Below are 16,146 nucleotides of genomic sequence, written 5' to 3' on the forward strand. Positions count from 1 at the left end.
TCTTCACATGTTGCTGATATTTTCTCCAACACTGCTTTCCAAAAGATTAACTGTTGAGACAAACCAAGATGGACCAAAACCTCTGTCATTTGAATGATCTCCTTAACTTTGAAATCTGTAAAATATTAAATATAAATAATTTATAATATACCACTAAAAAAACAATACTGTTGATCACTCTCAAAGAGGGAACTTGAATTGAAAGTTAAATCTTTACATCATGACTAAGTAAAAAGCATGCAAAGACAGACATGTAAATTTCAGGGTCAAAGGCTACACATCCCTCAGCAATGATGGTCACATTGTAAATGTTGGTTAACACTGATTGTTGGACTGAATATATCTTATTTTAATTTACAATTAGTGTAGATCAGAGTAGTTTAATCCATATAGAGATATATGAGTCTAATCTGTATACAAAGAGATCAACCATAAATAAGATCAATTAAGGTAAACCCAAGTGATGGTCATGTCATCTTGCCTTGGGAAGTAGATGAGACAAGCATATAAGATCATAATTAAATAAAGCAAACAAGTACAAAATCTGAAGGTTAAATGACAAGGTAAGGATTTGATGGCAGAATTTTAAAAACCTGATATGATGACATGTGTGTTAGTAAGCTACAAGAAGATGATCAGAAACAGTTCCTTCCAAAAGAGATTGAAGTTTTCAATTATTTAAAAATAACCTCTGATGTGACTTCTTTTTTCAGTCACTGTTTACCTAACATTTGTTTTTTTATCGTTAAAGTCAACTGCAATATAAACAATTACTTTTATTGGGTTATAACGTGACATCACACATAAGGTTTGATTATTCATGATAACGATACTTAATTCGCTCAAGCAGCCTCGGGTAGGAGAGAGCTGTAGGCGGACTCCAACCATGGCTTGAGACAATGTGATGGACACATACACAACATTCACTCAAACAAAATCTTTCTTTTCATCCAACCGCATATATATTTCTCATCATAAAAATTGTACATTCTTTCATTCTGTACACATGTATAGAATAACATCTGAATCCAATCATACAAAATGAAATGACTAGTCAGCTCACTGTGATTATAACACCTACCTAATACCCTTATACACATGTCTATTAAATTTACAGAATCATTCCATTGTGATAAAAAACTTACTTTACAGGGGAGGTTTTTGGGAGGGCTCCAACACAGGTATCACATGATTATGAAATGCAGAAATTGACAGTCCAGAGAAAATATCTGAACAGTGTTCTTTTTTGTGAAACAAGGCATTCTGTAAACATGGTAAACATAGTTATAATAAATTTTAGGAAAAAAGTTCAAAAACAATTCTTTTAAGTCTAGATATTAATATTAATCTTTGTTGAACATGTTGAAGGGTGTCAGTGTTTTAACTGAATGGTATTTATTTCCTGAAACTGTGTCCGTTAAAACTTTTGTTCTATGAGACATTATAAGAATAGAGTTTTGCTTCCATCTCTCAAAATTATGTGAATTTGAATTTGATTATTGTTTGTTATCTTCATATTTCATTTAAAGTCTCTTCCATTTTTTTCTTTAAGCATTTTAACCTCAATGTGTCAAACTATACCAGATTTCTTAATTTTTTTTATTGGTCCCATAAGGATAGAAATACAATGTAACAAGGTTTGCCTGTACCATTAAAATGCAGGTCCTCCAAAAAAAATAATAATAATAACCTTTGAGATAAAGTGGTGGCTACATGTACATTCATTTTTTTTTCAATTTTATACAAAAAATCTTAGAGGTTTCTACAAGAATATTATGGTATTTATGGATCAATACCAAGGTTTACCCCCCACCCCACCCCCAGCACCTTATCTCTTCCTTACAAGTGCAACCAACAACCTAAGTCTAATTGAGCATATGAAAAACTTTCATAAAATGAACATTCAATTAAAAATAAACATGCTTGGTAGCATTTGATTCAGCATGCTCAATGGTAACTTAAGATCAGGTAAGACCCCCTTATTATACTCCCTTTTTGATGAAACCAATGCCGTTGCAGAAATTCAAGTTTTCAATCTTAACTATTTCAACTAGAGAATATTAATTATTAATACTTTATGCAATTTTCATCTTTAAAAAAACCTATTTTTCAATTTTGCTGCAGTCTCTTCATTTGATGAACATTGAACAATTTACATATCAAGCAATAAGCAAATTAAGTTGACATCCTTGAAAATTTTTATCGTTTAATTTACTTTTCCCCATGAGAACTACATATACTGCACTAATCTGCAAATCAGAAGGTCCAAGTCCAAAATGATGGTTTGTATACATAGTACAAACTTATGTGAAAATTATTTATATAAATAATCAATAATACTTGCATCTCTTTTACAAAAAGTAAAACAAAAAAGCAATAAAATTTGAATATCAAAATTTTGATTTACAAATAACACATCTGATTTACCATATATGTGTACTACGTAGAGCCACTTCACTTAGCCGTCATTGGACATTTAACTTGGTGTGTCTGAGGCTCAATGAAGGATCTTACACAAAAATCGCTCATTAATGAAAACAAAATTCAGTTCTTTACTCTACTCATAATATTTGAAACCCTGTTTTTGACTGAACTATATTTTTATACAATGACGAATACTTTTAGTATTTTGAAACATAGTAACATTTATTAGAGGAACCTTAAATATTGCCCGCTACCAAATTGTGGTCTGCAAGAAACACGTGGAAATTCTCAGATCCTTTGTATAACGTTTAACCTTTTTAAAATTGATGTGCATTAGATCGCAGGCGTTGTCACACTCAAAATGTATTACTGATACTAGGAGTTATATCGTATTTCTGAGATAAGGCTCATAAATCACAATAAACACAACAAATCGACTTACCAGCTCCTACTTTCACTTTAGCCGAATATCGCATGACAGACCTCAGAAATAAACTACGCTGAGTGATTATAGTTCTTAATTTTCGTGCAATATTTTTCAATATTATATGACATTGTCCTACATTTGTAGGATTAATATGCTTATTTGATAAAAGGTAATTAACAGCCTTACCTGCAAAAGAAATAACAGACGTTAAATTCAGTCGGAACTGCTAAAACTGGGCGCGTATTAATTTATCTGTCCATTGTAAAATCGAAGACGGAGCATACCCTGATATGACGTAAACATCGATGTTACTTTTATAATAAACAATATTAAACATTTAGATCGAAACATTCTAATAGCTGGAGATGTTTAACGAAATATCTCTCTAATTGCTTTGTGTAATCGAGGTACTAGAGACATCAGATTACAGAAATAGTCAGTTGGTTTCAATACCGGAATGGCAGCCCCCCGATTTCGCATGGCGGACATGCTTAGTTGATGAAAAACAGACAGTTATGGAAAAAGTACGCACAGTATTGCTAGGAACGAAACAAATGGTTGTACCCATGACGTTCAACTATCTGCACATATACAACAAATGTCATGTTATTGTTTTGTTAGACCTGTAGCTGTGCAGTCCTGCAAGTGTAATATGCACATTATTGCTGCATGACACTGCAAGTGACAATCAAACTGCATACATATCAAGACAGCTTTCCAATGGAAGGTGTCATAGGTCAGTTTTCAAGAGTAAGCAAGAAGTATTTATTAAAATATTGAGATTTTTATTTCGTACGAGTTTCACTTGGATGAACACAAAACCAAACCCTTAAGTTAATGGATATTGCATGCAAATAGTAGATTAAACGTTCTTTGTTAAAATATTTGCACTTTTTAAACTTTGTTTATGGAAATGCAGCTAACATACGACGTCATGTGACGTCACAGTCTAGACGTTCCAAATGTCTCGTGCGGTTTGAAGAGGCGGATCATAATAATGAAGTGAACACTGCGCTCGTCCCAACGGTCGCACCGTCAACATATTAATCCTAAAAAATGTCGTCTGTATTTATCTAGTCGTTAAATTTTAATATCTGAATGGAAGATTTTTATGAAAGGGCCGCTGGTCCGAAGGAACTGGGGGGTGGAGGGTGTGTTTGTGGGGTGGGGGTCCGATAATTTTATTTGTAGAAACTGGTACTAATTACGGAAGTGCCCACTCAATAGTAGTGTCAAATGCATGCTACACTCCGCTTAAAGTTTTGAAATTTTGTGAAAAAGGACTCCTTTTTTCCAATGTTGGTACATCAGTGGCGGATTCAGGGGGGTTCGGGAACCCCCCCCCCCCGCCCGATCAATTTTTTTTTTTTACAAGTGTCATTTTAACAATATATTGCATAAATGCGACTCTACCCAAGCCCATTGCTTTACACAAAGAGGTGAAATATACAGCCACCATGCGAAATCCCTTTCCGCTTGAGCGCACACAATATCCATACAGGTACATGTAATCAACAGTACTGTACAGAGATCATGATAGTTCCGTGCTGCTAGTGATGACACAACGTCATACACTATAACAACCAAAACTGCATAGTTATTACGGTTTTGTTTTGGTATGGCTAAAGTAATATTGTTTCGAGAATTTTCTTCTTTCTTCGATAAATTGATTGTTACTTTATTGAACTACGTGAATAAACTGTGATTATTATTTAATAGAAAAAAAATTAATTAATACATCAGGGACGCATACTAGTTGTTTACGTTGTGACCTGTACCAAAAAGCACATTGAAAGTATTCCTTTTCTAGATGGGAGTTACAATGCAATTTTAAAAAGCAAAAGATCTGCATCTTTTTTAAAATTACAGTTGAATGATGTTGAATAAAACCCAATTAACGGTTACAACTTTGTATAATGAATTGTGGTAAAACTGATATGTATAAAGTAGAGGGTCCTGTCAAAACAAAAATTGGCCACTTTTTTATTGATTGTTTTTCAAGACTTTTTTTTTTCAAACATTGGGCAGGTAAGTGGGTAAAAAAAAAGTAGAATTAAAGAGTGCATTTATGTTAGAAATTATAATACCCCCTCCCCCCAATGAATAAGCAATAATTCCAATTATTTCCCAAAGTAATTTATATTTATTCTTCAATATGAAATATCATTATTTGTTTATATTGCAAATTATATGAACAGTATAGTCAAGTAGTTGAAAAGAGTAATTAGGGTTTCTACACAGAATTCGAATTTTCTCAAGTTAGTGTTGGAAAATTGCACATCATGCGGTTGTATTTTGGCAGACAAAGCTTCACATGCGACAATGTGTTGGACGTGCATTTTAAAATGAAGAATTGGATATTATATAGCAAATGGGGATATTTCTAATTTTACCAGATTTTACATTTAATTTTTTCTTTAGAAAAGTCTCATTTTCAAGTTAACATGGAAGTTAAAAATAATCCCAAAATTTTAATTTTTTGTTCAATTTCTTTAAAATTTGGGTAGGTCGGTCTTGAAAAACAACTAGAAAAGTGGCCAAAAACTAACTAATTCAATCTAAAATGCTGGAAAATGCACCATTTGGAGCCATTTTTAAAGAAAATTTCTCGGGGGAGGCCCCCCGAACCCCCACCTATGGGGGACACCCCCTCCCATGCCCTCCCCCTTCGACCCTACGGGCCTCAACCCCCCCCCCCCCCACATGGACTTCTGGATCCGCCACTGTACATGTATATAATTCTAATATTCGGCTCTCTCATAACAATTAGCAAGAAATTATCAGTAAATTGCTTTCACACCCAGCTGCATGATTAAACTTCTCAAGACTTGTACCCCCCCCCCCCAAAAAAAAAATCACCGCCTTTTTTGCCATCGATTGATATCGAGAAAGAAATAACTACATGTATATTCAGTACATATACTGAATGCTGTATATAGTAATAATATACATGTATTTCTAAATAATCTAAATATTTAAACACATCTTAAAATTATATCAGATACCTGAAAATGTTTATGAAACAACACAACTTACATTATCCAGGTTTATTCAGATATGATTATACACAGGACTTACACAGTAATAAACTATCTCCCCTGTCTCATATTTTAGCAAGTGCACATTTTTTATAACTCAGTATAGGTTATATTTATTAGTTGTTTTATCGTTCTTTTTTTTCAAATGATAACCTCTTTTTGCATTTTGAAATTTTAATGGGAGAAATGTTTCGCAGAAGGATATGGACATCGATTGAATCATAGAAAATGTTTTTCCCACCGAACTTGAAATTTGAATGGGACGAGTTATTTAGTATTTAATATTAAAACACTTAAGATAACTCTTATGCACATCTTGTAGCTGCACAGCAACATCAGGAGGACAAATAATAAGAGTGTCTTCGTTAAATTCGGGATTCTTCATCGTAAGGCATGCCTTCTTTAAATGATAATGGACATTTTGAGGTGTAAGAGTGAGTTTGGTTATGCCATCATGCGTATAAGCGCGATATTCTTTTCTGCATATTACTACATCATAGGGGGGAGCAGGTACAAATGGCGGTACTCTAATTGCCTTTGAACATCCATAGCATACTCGTATTTTTGTTCCTTTTAAAAATGTCAGAATTTTTTGTTCTCCAAATCGTCAGATGCGGTCACATTGCTTTCCAGTGGACTGTAGCGCGATCTTCGTTTTGTAGATAATACGTCTTCAAATTCATACTGAGTAGTGGATTTTCTCTTTGCCGATCTATCTTTATGTCCCGGTTTCTTTTGAGGTTTTGGTGGCATTTTCTCTTTGCAAATCGTTGAAATGCTTAGTTCTCCGCATTTCTTATACCAACACAAAAATTTATCTAGCGTTCCTTTTTTCTCGGCAGCAGCTACGGCGTGAGAACACATTTGCTTGGCTTTATATCCATCACACGGACATTTCCACTTTTAAATATTTCAACATAGTGAGGAATTTTTTTTGATTTGCTCAAAACAAGCATTGCTGTACTGTCCCCAGGGGCATTTACAATATTACTATCTTTTTCTAAAATTTCCACAGCTTTATCCCATACCCTTTGGTAAACATTTTCAGACAACCCGGTATCTTCAAATTCAATACTCATGCCACCAGATTTGGTTTTGGACCTTGTAGTTCCCGAAGTAGAGGCACCCTCGCTGTCTAAAGAGTGACGTGATGTCTTAAGTGGAGCCTTCAGAAAGTTTTGCAGGTGGGCTTGTCGGGTGCTACTTGATAATTTGAACCAGTCTGTTTGGCATATTTCATACTGTTTATATTCAGGTCTTAATTCATAAGGCCCAACTCCAATTAGGGCTTTTTCAACATCTTTGTCCTGACTGTCAACTAAAGAAAATAGTTTAGAACAAAATTCTCCTAACTGAGATTCTTTGTAGTCTACTTTCTCTTTAAGCTTTTTGTTTATAGATTCGTTGGCATTTGTGGTATACTCAGCAAAACCCAGACCTGCAGATATTCTCAGTGGTAACAGAAGATGTTTTTTAAATGTGTCAGCCTTTTCCTTGAGAAACCATTTGTAAAAAAAGCGGGTCGTTTGTTTTTCGGTCTTCGATTTCTCTTTCATTCCAGATTATTTCATAATTTTTTAACTCTGTGTCAAACTCGGATTCAGAAGTGGCATCAACTAATCCGTATTCTACCAAATATATCCCTGATGTACTCGCCTATGGTGGATTCTGAAACACCCAGTCCTTGGAGTTTTCTGGAAATGTTATTTCGCATATGCCTAAAACACTGAATGTTCAGACTTTGAGGGAAGAAATTTTTCACACCGTTAAAAATGGCCTTTTCATCGTCAGTTCCAATAAAAAGAATTTCGCTAAGACTTGGCCTGAGAGAAGTGCACGTGCTTGCCAGATAGGAATATGACATTGGAAGCTTTTGCTGATGAATGAGGACGGGACCAATCATTGTAGGGGAATTTCCGGTTCGACGATGTCGAAGTTGTAAGTGTTTGTATGTTGCAACTGTTACAAGAAATTGGCCTAAATTAAAAGTAGGGTCAATACCTAATATGGATGTCTCTGCAGGGTTAGTTAAGAACTAATGCATTTCTGATAGCTATCTGTCAGTTACACAAACGCACATGGGCTCGGGTGCAGCTTGAATGGACCTTATAAAAGGATTAGTCATAGACTGTTCCGATTTGCAGTGTTGTATAATTGAAAACATTGGACCCTTTTTCCTGCCTGGACGTTGAGTGCTTAATATTGTAAATCTGCTTTATATTTCTAGGGATGGTACACATGCTGTCTGCCTCCAAGCCGCCGACAGATTCGAATGCGTTCTCAAATGCATCTTTTGCCTTCATCTTCTTATTTACCTTTTCAACTGTGGACTTTGTTGTCCGTACGTAGATCCCTCCCGATTTGCTATTTCCATGAGATCTTGGCTTTGGCGGGGGAATATTACCATGGAAAAGAAACTGCAAAATGACTACTTTATGTTGATTTCCTTTCCAGTCAAAGAGTTCGTATATTCTTCTCTTAAAACTTGCGTCGCTTTTTAAGGAGTAGTAAGACCTTTTGAGCATGTAGATTCCTTGTCTCATGACGCTGGGATTTTTTCTCAAAACTTTAATTACTCTCTCATTATCAGCAATAGAATCGTAATCTCTTTGAACTCTCTCGTTTTTCATATCACCTAGTTCATGTGACCGTATATCATCGAGATGTTCTAATTTACTCGTGTCTACAAAAAATATTTTCGTTTCTTTGCAACTAAAAGGTACTTTTGATGCCAAATGATCCTTTGTATTTAAAATTACTGATACAGCTTCTTTTACCCCAAATTTCTTGTCAATCGAAGAAAAAATTGGCATGTATTCGTTGTCGTCATAGAACTTTATTTCCGGCGACTTGGTTGGACATCCTGAAGACCTGAAATGAAAAGCTTATTTTAACAAGATGTGTTTGCGAAACACTGATGCCCCCGTACGGCAGCTTATGGCAAAAGGTTCTCAAATGCACGTCAAAATCCAAGGTCAAGAGATCAAAAATGTTGTTACCCAAAGAAAGGACTTGTCTCAATGAATATACCCGTGAAATATGAAAGATCAAGCACCAAAAATTCAAAAGTTATTGCCAAGGTTTAAAATTTTTAAAAGTGGGTCAAACTACAATGTCAAAGAAAGTCAAAGATTAAAAATTAACTGTACCCAGGGAAGGCCTTTTCATAAGAAATATATATGTCAAATAAAGCCCTAGCACCAATTGTTCAAAGGTTATGGCTAAGTTTTAAGTTTTTCGAGATTGACTTAAGAATTAAGTCAAGCTTGAAGGTCAAAGTTAAAAGGTCAAAATTGTTGGTATCTAAAGGAAAGTTCTGTCACAAGGAATACACACGTGAAACATGAAAGTCCTAGTACTAACTGTTTGAAAGTTGTGGTTAAGGATAAATTTTCTTAAAATTGGGTCATACTCTGAGGTCAAGGTCATAAGGTCTAAAATATTTATACCCATGGAAAAGTCTTGTTACAATAAATACACGTGTGAAGTACATGTATGAAAGCCCTAGCACCAACTGTTCATATTTATGACCAAGGTTAAAGTTAAGTTGTTGTTTTTTTTGGCACAAGTGGGTCAAACTCCAAGGTCAAGAGGCCAAATATGTTGGTACCCAAAGGAAGGTCTTGTCACAAGAAATGCACTAGTAAAATATGAAATCCATATCTCCAACCAATCAAAAATTATGAGCAAGGTTGAAGTTTTTGCGGACAAACAGAGCAAATTCTATAGGTCCCCGAATCTTTGACGGGGACAAAATAAACGTTTAAAAGAGTGTCCTGAAATACAACGCCCACCCTAGACACCTTGCACTTTAAAAAAAAGAATTGACTAATCTCTAACCGCTTTATAAAGTATAAGTTGGGTATATATAGATTCTCCAGGGGTTCTGGGGACGAAAAAAATTATTGCAAAATGAATTGTGAAAAACCGACAATCAGATAAATTGATTGATGACTAGGGCTGTGCAATAATATCGATATTCCGGTATAATGCTATTCGTTAACAAAAAATATCGTATTGCGATACGTTTTTCCAGTACCGATACCGGCAAACTGCTTGGGCTTTAGATTTCATAAGTAAAATATAAAATTTAATATGTTAGAAACATTTTCAGTCAAGCCAAACAGTACCAAACGGTAAGGTTGCTGTTGTATGGCTGTATTTTGTTACAAAACTGTAGTGAAATCAACAAAAACTTTTTTGTAACACAGTATTTATAATATTTTTACACACTCTGCCTATAGATGGAGGTTAAAGAAATAAGAAAAAGAGCATTTTAATTGGCATTGAAAATATTGCAATACATTTAAGGAATGTTTTTAAGTTTTGTGTGAGTAATTGGTGTGTAAATCACACAGACTTGTCACGTAGGCATATTTCATGAAGCGCGTCTCTGTTGCCTCATTGTGACGTCACTTTACCGCGAGTTTCACCGAGTATATTTCTACGCGTGAGTATACTTAAGAAATGAATTTCATTTTTGAAGATTCATGAGGACATGAACTACGACGCTTCACGCCGGCATATTTCATGAAGCGCGTTAGCGCTTCATGATAAATATGCCGGCGTGAAGCGTTGTAGTTCATGTACCTCATGAATTTTCAAAAATTAAATGCATTTCTTATATTTACATTATTTTTTCTGATGATTTGCCACAAATAACGCCATTCAATTGTCATTTTTAAAGCAAAACAGTTTGCACTATAGTTTTGACGTCAAGTAAGGTATTATGATGTAACAATGGAGATATTCATGCTCATCCATGGTAGTTCATGAGAAAATGAACTGTAATCTATTTTGTAAAGAATCATAGGGGAAATTTATTGGAAATGTAAATATACAAAAATGAACTTCAAATCAATTGCACAGTTGGCTTAGTAGAAAAACATGGCAAATGTAAATATATCACAATATATCGCAATACGAAATTCCCAGCCGATACCCAACCCTATTGATGACAGTGATATAACATTCTTCTTCAAGGATTTGTGTCAATCAAACGCGTCCCGAAATTCGTAGTTTTGATAATTTTCCAGATAAAAGAAGTTTCTGAACACGTATATATTTCCGTGTGAAATGCTCTAGCAACATATAAGTCATGATATTATATAGAAATTTTCAGAAAATATTAACTTCAATTTCAAATCTGTGCCTACACTGTAAGCCCCTTGGAGACGTGGTTTGATTTTAAATTTTCCTGTAAAAAGACTTAAGTGTTCAAACATGAACTCTACACTTAAATCGTGCTTAATGTATTATTACCCTTGATCCGATGTACAGTCAGAGCTGGTCTCCAACACTGGTGACTTTGGTGAATTTGGAGAAGAGTCCGAGCTTGAAGGAATAACGATTGGTTCAGGGGGCTGAGATAACTCAAGATTTCCAGGTTTGATATCAGAACTGGAAATGGAGATTGGATCATCATCATTGCTTAGATAAGCCGAGAATTCATCAAGCGATGGCAGGCTTTCTTTCTCAGAAGAATTTGATAATTCAGAATCGGATCTAAAACATGAAAAGTAAAACAGAAGCAAAATACTAGAAAATACGAATTCTTCCCTCCTTTTCATGGCAAAAATGGAAACTGACAACCCTTTCTTATGTTTTTTTTAAATCTTGGATCGATATCCTTTTTTCTTATATATGTTTTCTGACGTTAACAGTAATGCAACCTTGTCGTCTTCATATGAATTGTACGTAAAAGTTACGCTTTCAACAGGCACTTCTTTTTGCAAAAATTGCATTTTTGAATGACATGTACTTAGATAAAATGTATTTTTGAAAAAAAGGGTTACATACCTGATAACATGTAATGAAATTTTTTTTTCTTCCAAAATGTGTTTTTTTAAATCAATACATGTAATTTTTTTCTTTCAAAATGCGTTTTTTTTTTTTAATCAAAAAGGAGGGAGTTGTTTCCTTGTCCGAAGTACCTGTAGGCAAAACTTGAATTGATGAATACAATATTTCGGAAAACTTCAGTTCGATTTGAGAATCAGATATTTTGTTTTATATGATAGTAATTCTTGTGATCAGATCATGAATTATTAATTTTGATACAGTTGTGGACCAGTAAAGTTGTCATTTGTTCCTCTGTATGCGACAATGCGAGAGAGCAATTTATGAACCTGACCTCAAAGTCTTTACCCGTATTATTACAACTTAGCTACTTTCGTAAACAAATTCGTCTTTGTTCTCTGAAATGTTGCTTGTAATGGATATTGAATTTAAGTTCCTTTTGACAAAGGCAGGAAAATGACATAGATGATTATTTGGTGATGAAACTGATATATTTTATCTATGTAAAATATGCAGTTCCTGTCTACCCCACCCAACCTCCAATTTATAGGCCCATAGAACGTGGGGGGGGGGGCTCTTTTTCTGAGTATAATATTTTCCTATGGTAAATTTTCCTCTAGATGCTGGTTGCCCCCTCTTTTTGTTGCTGTAAGGTCGAGCACTGGCAAATTCCAGGATTTGGACAGGTGATTAGATTTTTTTTCTCTTTTTTTTTGCTTGCTTGTCAGATTTTTTTGGGAAGTTGCCCCCCCCCCCCCCCACTATTGAAACCGTTGCTACGGGCCTGATTTACAATAATAGGTCTTAAGCCAATGTCTACACACGTGTAAAACTATTTAAAGTGCACCTTTACTCATTAATTCAGAAATATATACTGACATAATAAACCCCTCCTCAACACCCCTCCTTGTCAAAAAGTACAAAATTGTATTGAATCTATTAATAGTAAAGGTTTCCTAACATATGCTTGTAGAAAGTATGAATTAAAACATCACATATAAAGAGTAGTATAATGTATACTTTATCTATCGGCGTCGAAACGGGAGGGGTGAGGCTGGGATGGAAGCTAAAAAGGATTGGATCCACTATGCCCCTCCCGCTGTTCTGAAAACCTCACATTTTCCGTTATTCACTCAATAGCACCTACACATGCATACAGAGATACATGTACGATAATCGCCAAACGTTGTATGTCATGGCCTTAGTTGCGAGTCTTTCATGCCCATTTATTTTAATTGCAAAACTAATCGAACAAGAGCAAAACACATTTTTTTAAGTCAATTTAATTTATAATTATTCACTTTTAATTAACTATAAAGTTGAATTGACAATAAAATATAAATCAAATTGACTTTAGTAGGGGCAGGAGTATTGGGATCGATTCCAGGATGGCAAACATTCGATGTTCAATGAACTGGCTTAAATTTGTTAGCATTATTTGCCTTTGAACATATCTTTACCAGAGGTTTTCTGTCCAATATCGAATATAGGTTAATTCATATATATTGTATACATTGAAATTTCGCCATTAATATTCTCTACCTGCGCGCACAGGCACCTGAATATGTGGATATCTCCCCCCCCCCCCCTTATTTTTTTTATTTTAATGCATAATACACCCATATGGGTCAAGCAATACAATCCATCATTAAAAAAACAGAGAACAATGAATATATATATACAATAGGCACAATTTAAGTAATTTACTACTTATATTATGTTACACCGGACCGATGTGGACCTTTTATTTTTAATTTTAAAAAAGTAGGCGTGTATTATATCTTAAAAATATCAAATTTCCCTGTCAGTCATATCCATATGCAAACAGATTGTACTTATTTTTTCTTGCGTTCAGAGATTGGCCATTTATACGGAATACCATATATGGACAATCTCCAAACGTAAGGAGTATAATCTGTTTGCATAGAATGGAATATGGATGTATGTGATTGACGGGGAAATATCATATTTTTGAGAAAGTATATGTTCTTTGCTATATTTTTTTTCAAGGGGGGAGGGGGTGGCTATGCACACTTTAGATACCTATGCCTGCGCGTACACCTTGAATGTTTTTGAAATGTAGCACACTGTGACCACAGGTGCTTGAGGACAGGAACCCCACCCCCGATATAGACCCCCGGGCCGTTTCGACTTTTTTTCCTCAGAAATTATCTTTCAATTTGTGATATAATCCATACCATCAATTCGAAAAGTTACCAAAAACAAATATTTCTTAAAAATTTCAACACACTTCATATACAATGTATATAAATCTACAAGTACAAGGTTGCCAACTCCGGCTGCAAACCAAGATGCTCTGTTGAATTTTCTATGAAACTATATATAGCCCTAAAATCAACAACTCATATCGGGGGGGGGGGGGGGGGGGTCCTGTCCTCAAGCACCTGTGACTGTGACATGCAACTTTGAAGATGTAACTTTGGTCAAAATTTTAATTCTGAAAATACGAATTTTCCCTGAAATAGACGTAATAGCAATTATTATACTGCTTCAAAAATAAGTCGTTAAAAGTTGGTGGTACAAATCTTTGTTACATATAAATAAGTACATGTATAAAATTAAAAAGCTTAAAATAATCAGAAATACATTACCTATTCTCTAAAAACTTCTGAAAACTGTCTTGCCACATGGTTTTGTGATGAATACCTCAATGAAGATGGAGAGCTGAATGAGAACAGGGGGACTGCATGTTCCCAGAGTCACCGATTTTCAAAAAAAAAAAAGAAAAAAAAAAAGAAAAGGCCGACATGTTTGATAACTACGCTGTCATCGCTTCAAATATCGACACCAGACTTTGATGTCTTCAATTTATTACCATTTTGTAATATTTCATGACTGGGTGACTAAACCAAGCCAAAAGATAAAAGGATGTGTCGAGAATGTGAAAATATCAAAGCTTGGAAAACTTTAAAAAAATGTTTCAAGTGATAACTATGGCATGTCAAACGTTGCAATATTCGATCTTTTCCATTTGTATTGTATAATTTTCCATTTATATTCTATAATTCTCCATTTATATTCTATAATTTTCCATTTGTATTGTATAATGTTTATTTGTATTCTATAATTTTCCATTTGTATTCTATAATTTTCCATTTGTATTGTATAATGTTTATTTGTATTCTATAATATTTCATTTGTATTGTATATTTTTTCATTTGTATTGTATAATTTTTATTTGCATTGTATAACTTTCCATTTGTATTCAATAATTTTTCATTTATGTTGTATAATTTTTCATTTGTATTGTATAATTTTTATTTGTATTCTATAATTTTCCATTTGTATTGTATAATTTTCCATTTGTATTGTATAAATTTTCATTTGTTTTCTATAATTTTACAATACAAATGAGAAATTATACAATACAAATGGAAAATTATACAATACTAATGGAGAATTATACAATACAAATAAAAATTATACAATACAAATGAAAAATTAAAGAATACAAATTGAAAATTATACAATACAAATAAAAATTATACAATACAAATAAAAAAAATATACAATACAAATAAAAAAAAAATTATACAATACAAATGAAGAATTATTGAATACAAATGAAAAATATAGAATACAAATAAAAATTTTACAATGCAAATGAAAAATTATAGAATACAAATGAAAAATTATAGAATACAAATGAAAAATTATAGAATACAAATGGAAACTTTTACAATACAAATGGAAAATTATACAATACAAATAGAAAATTATACAATACAAATGGAAAAGATCGAATATTGCAACATTTGACATGCCATAGATAACATCTCAGGGTTTTTCGCATTGGATATAATGTAAATATATTGTAAATATACTGAAACATTTAAGTATGTTCTTGAATAATTAATCACAATCTATAGCAAAAATGTGCCCTTAACCAGAAAACAGAATGTTAGTTTTTCCTTCTCATACTTGGCCATGCGCGGATTCACATTTTTTTTTCTCGAGAAATTGGGGTGGGGTGGGGGGGATAAATAAATTTCGGAATCTTCTGACATTCAAAGTTTCTAGGCCAATTTTTCTTCAGATACATGGCTCTTCTTACTATATATAAGAAGAGTCTTTTGTTAGGCGTGGGGGGTGGGGTGGGTTCTAGGATCATTTTCTTGATACTCGACAACTTGAAAATCCGGGGGGGGGGGGCCTCAATCCTTACCCTCTAGATCGGCCTACGTTTCCATATTGCCAACCTGTCTTAGATTAATTGTGTTTTCGTATACATGTAGCTCCGTGAGTAAACTATTGCCTTAGAAAATATGATTCCAAGATCAACATTTTGCTTTCGTATCATTTATTTTCTACATTTTCTGTTCTTCATTTTGGATATCTTTATATGTGATAAAATATTTCAAACTTTTTTATGTATTTTTGACACTTGTAAAAATAATACATTTATTTATTAAATTTTTAATAAGTTTTAATTGATAT

At 33.7% G+C, this 16,146-nt stretch overlaps 1 long non-coding RNA gene and 1 pseudogene across 1 annotated transcript; both read right to left on the reverse strand.

Moving 5' to 3' along the window:
* LOC133190980 (uncharacterized) lies at positions 1–3,124 on the reverse strand. The gene is made up of 3 exons (XR_009721642.1): positions 3,038–3,124; positions 1,146–1,263; positions 1–115 (listed from the first exon to the last, which is right to left on the reverse strand). It is a non-coding gene; the product is annotated as an uncharacterized LOC133190980 (long non-coding RNA).
* A 3,036-nt stretch (positions 3,125–6,160) lies between these two features.
* Positions 6,161–14,338, reverse strand: LOC133190981 (uncharacterized; annotated as a pseudogene).
* Between the last annotated feature and the right edge of the window lie 1,808 nt (positions 14,339–16,146).

Source organism: Saccostrea echinata, unplaced genomic scaffold (genome assembly GCF_033153115.1).
Source record: "Saccostrea echinata isolate AGI-Se365-2 ecotype Australia unplaced genomic scaffold, CSIRO_AGI_Sech_v1 ptg000022l, whole genome shotgun sequence".
In the NCBI taxonomy this organism is placed as follows: Eukaryota; Metazoa; Mollusca; class Bivalvia; order Ostreida; family Ostreidae; genus Saccostrea; species Saccostrea echinata.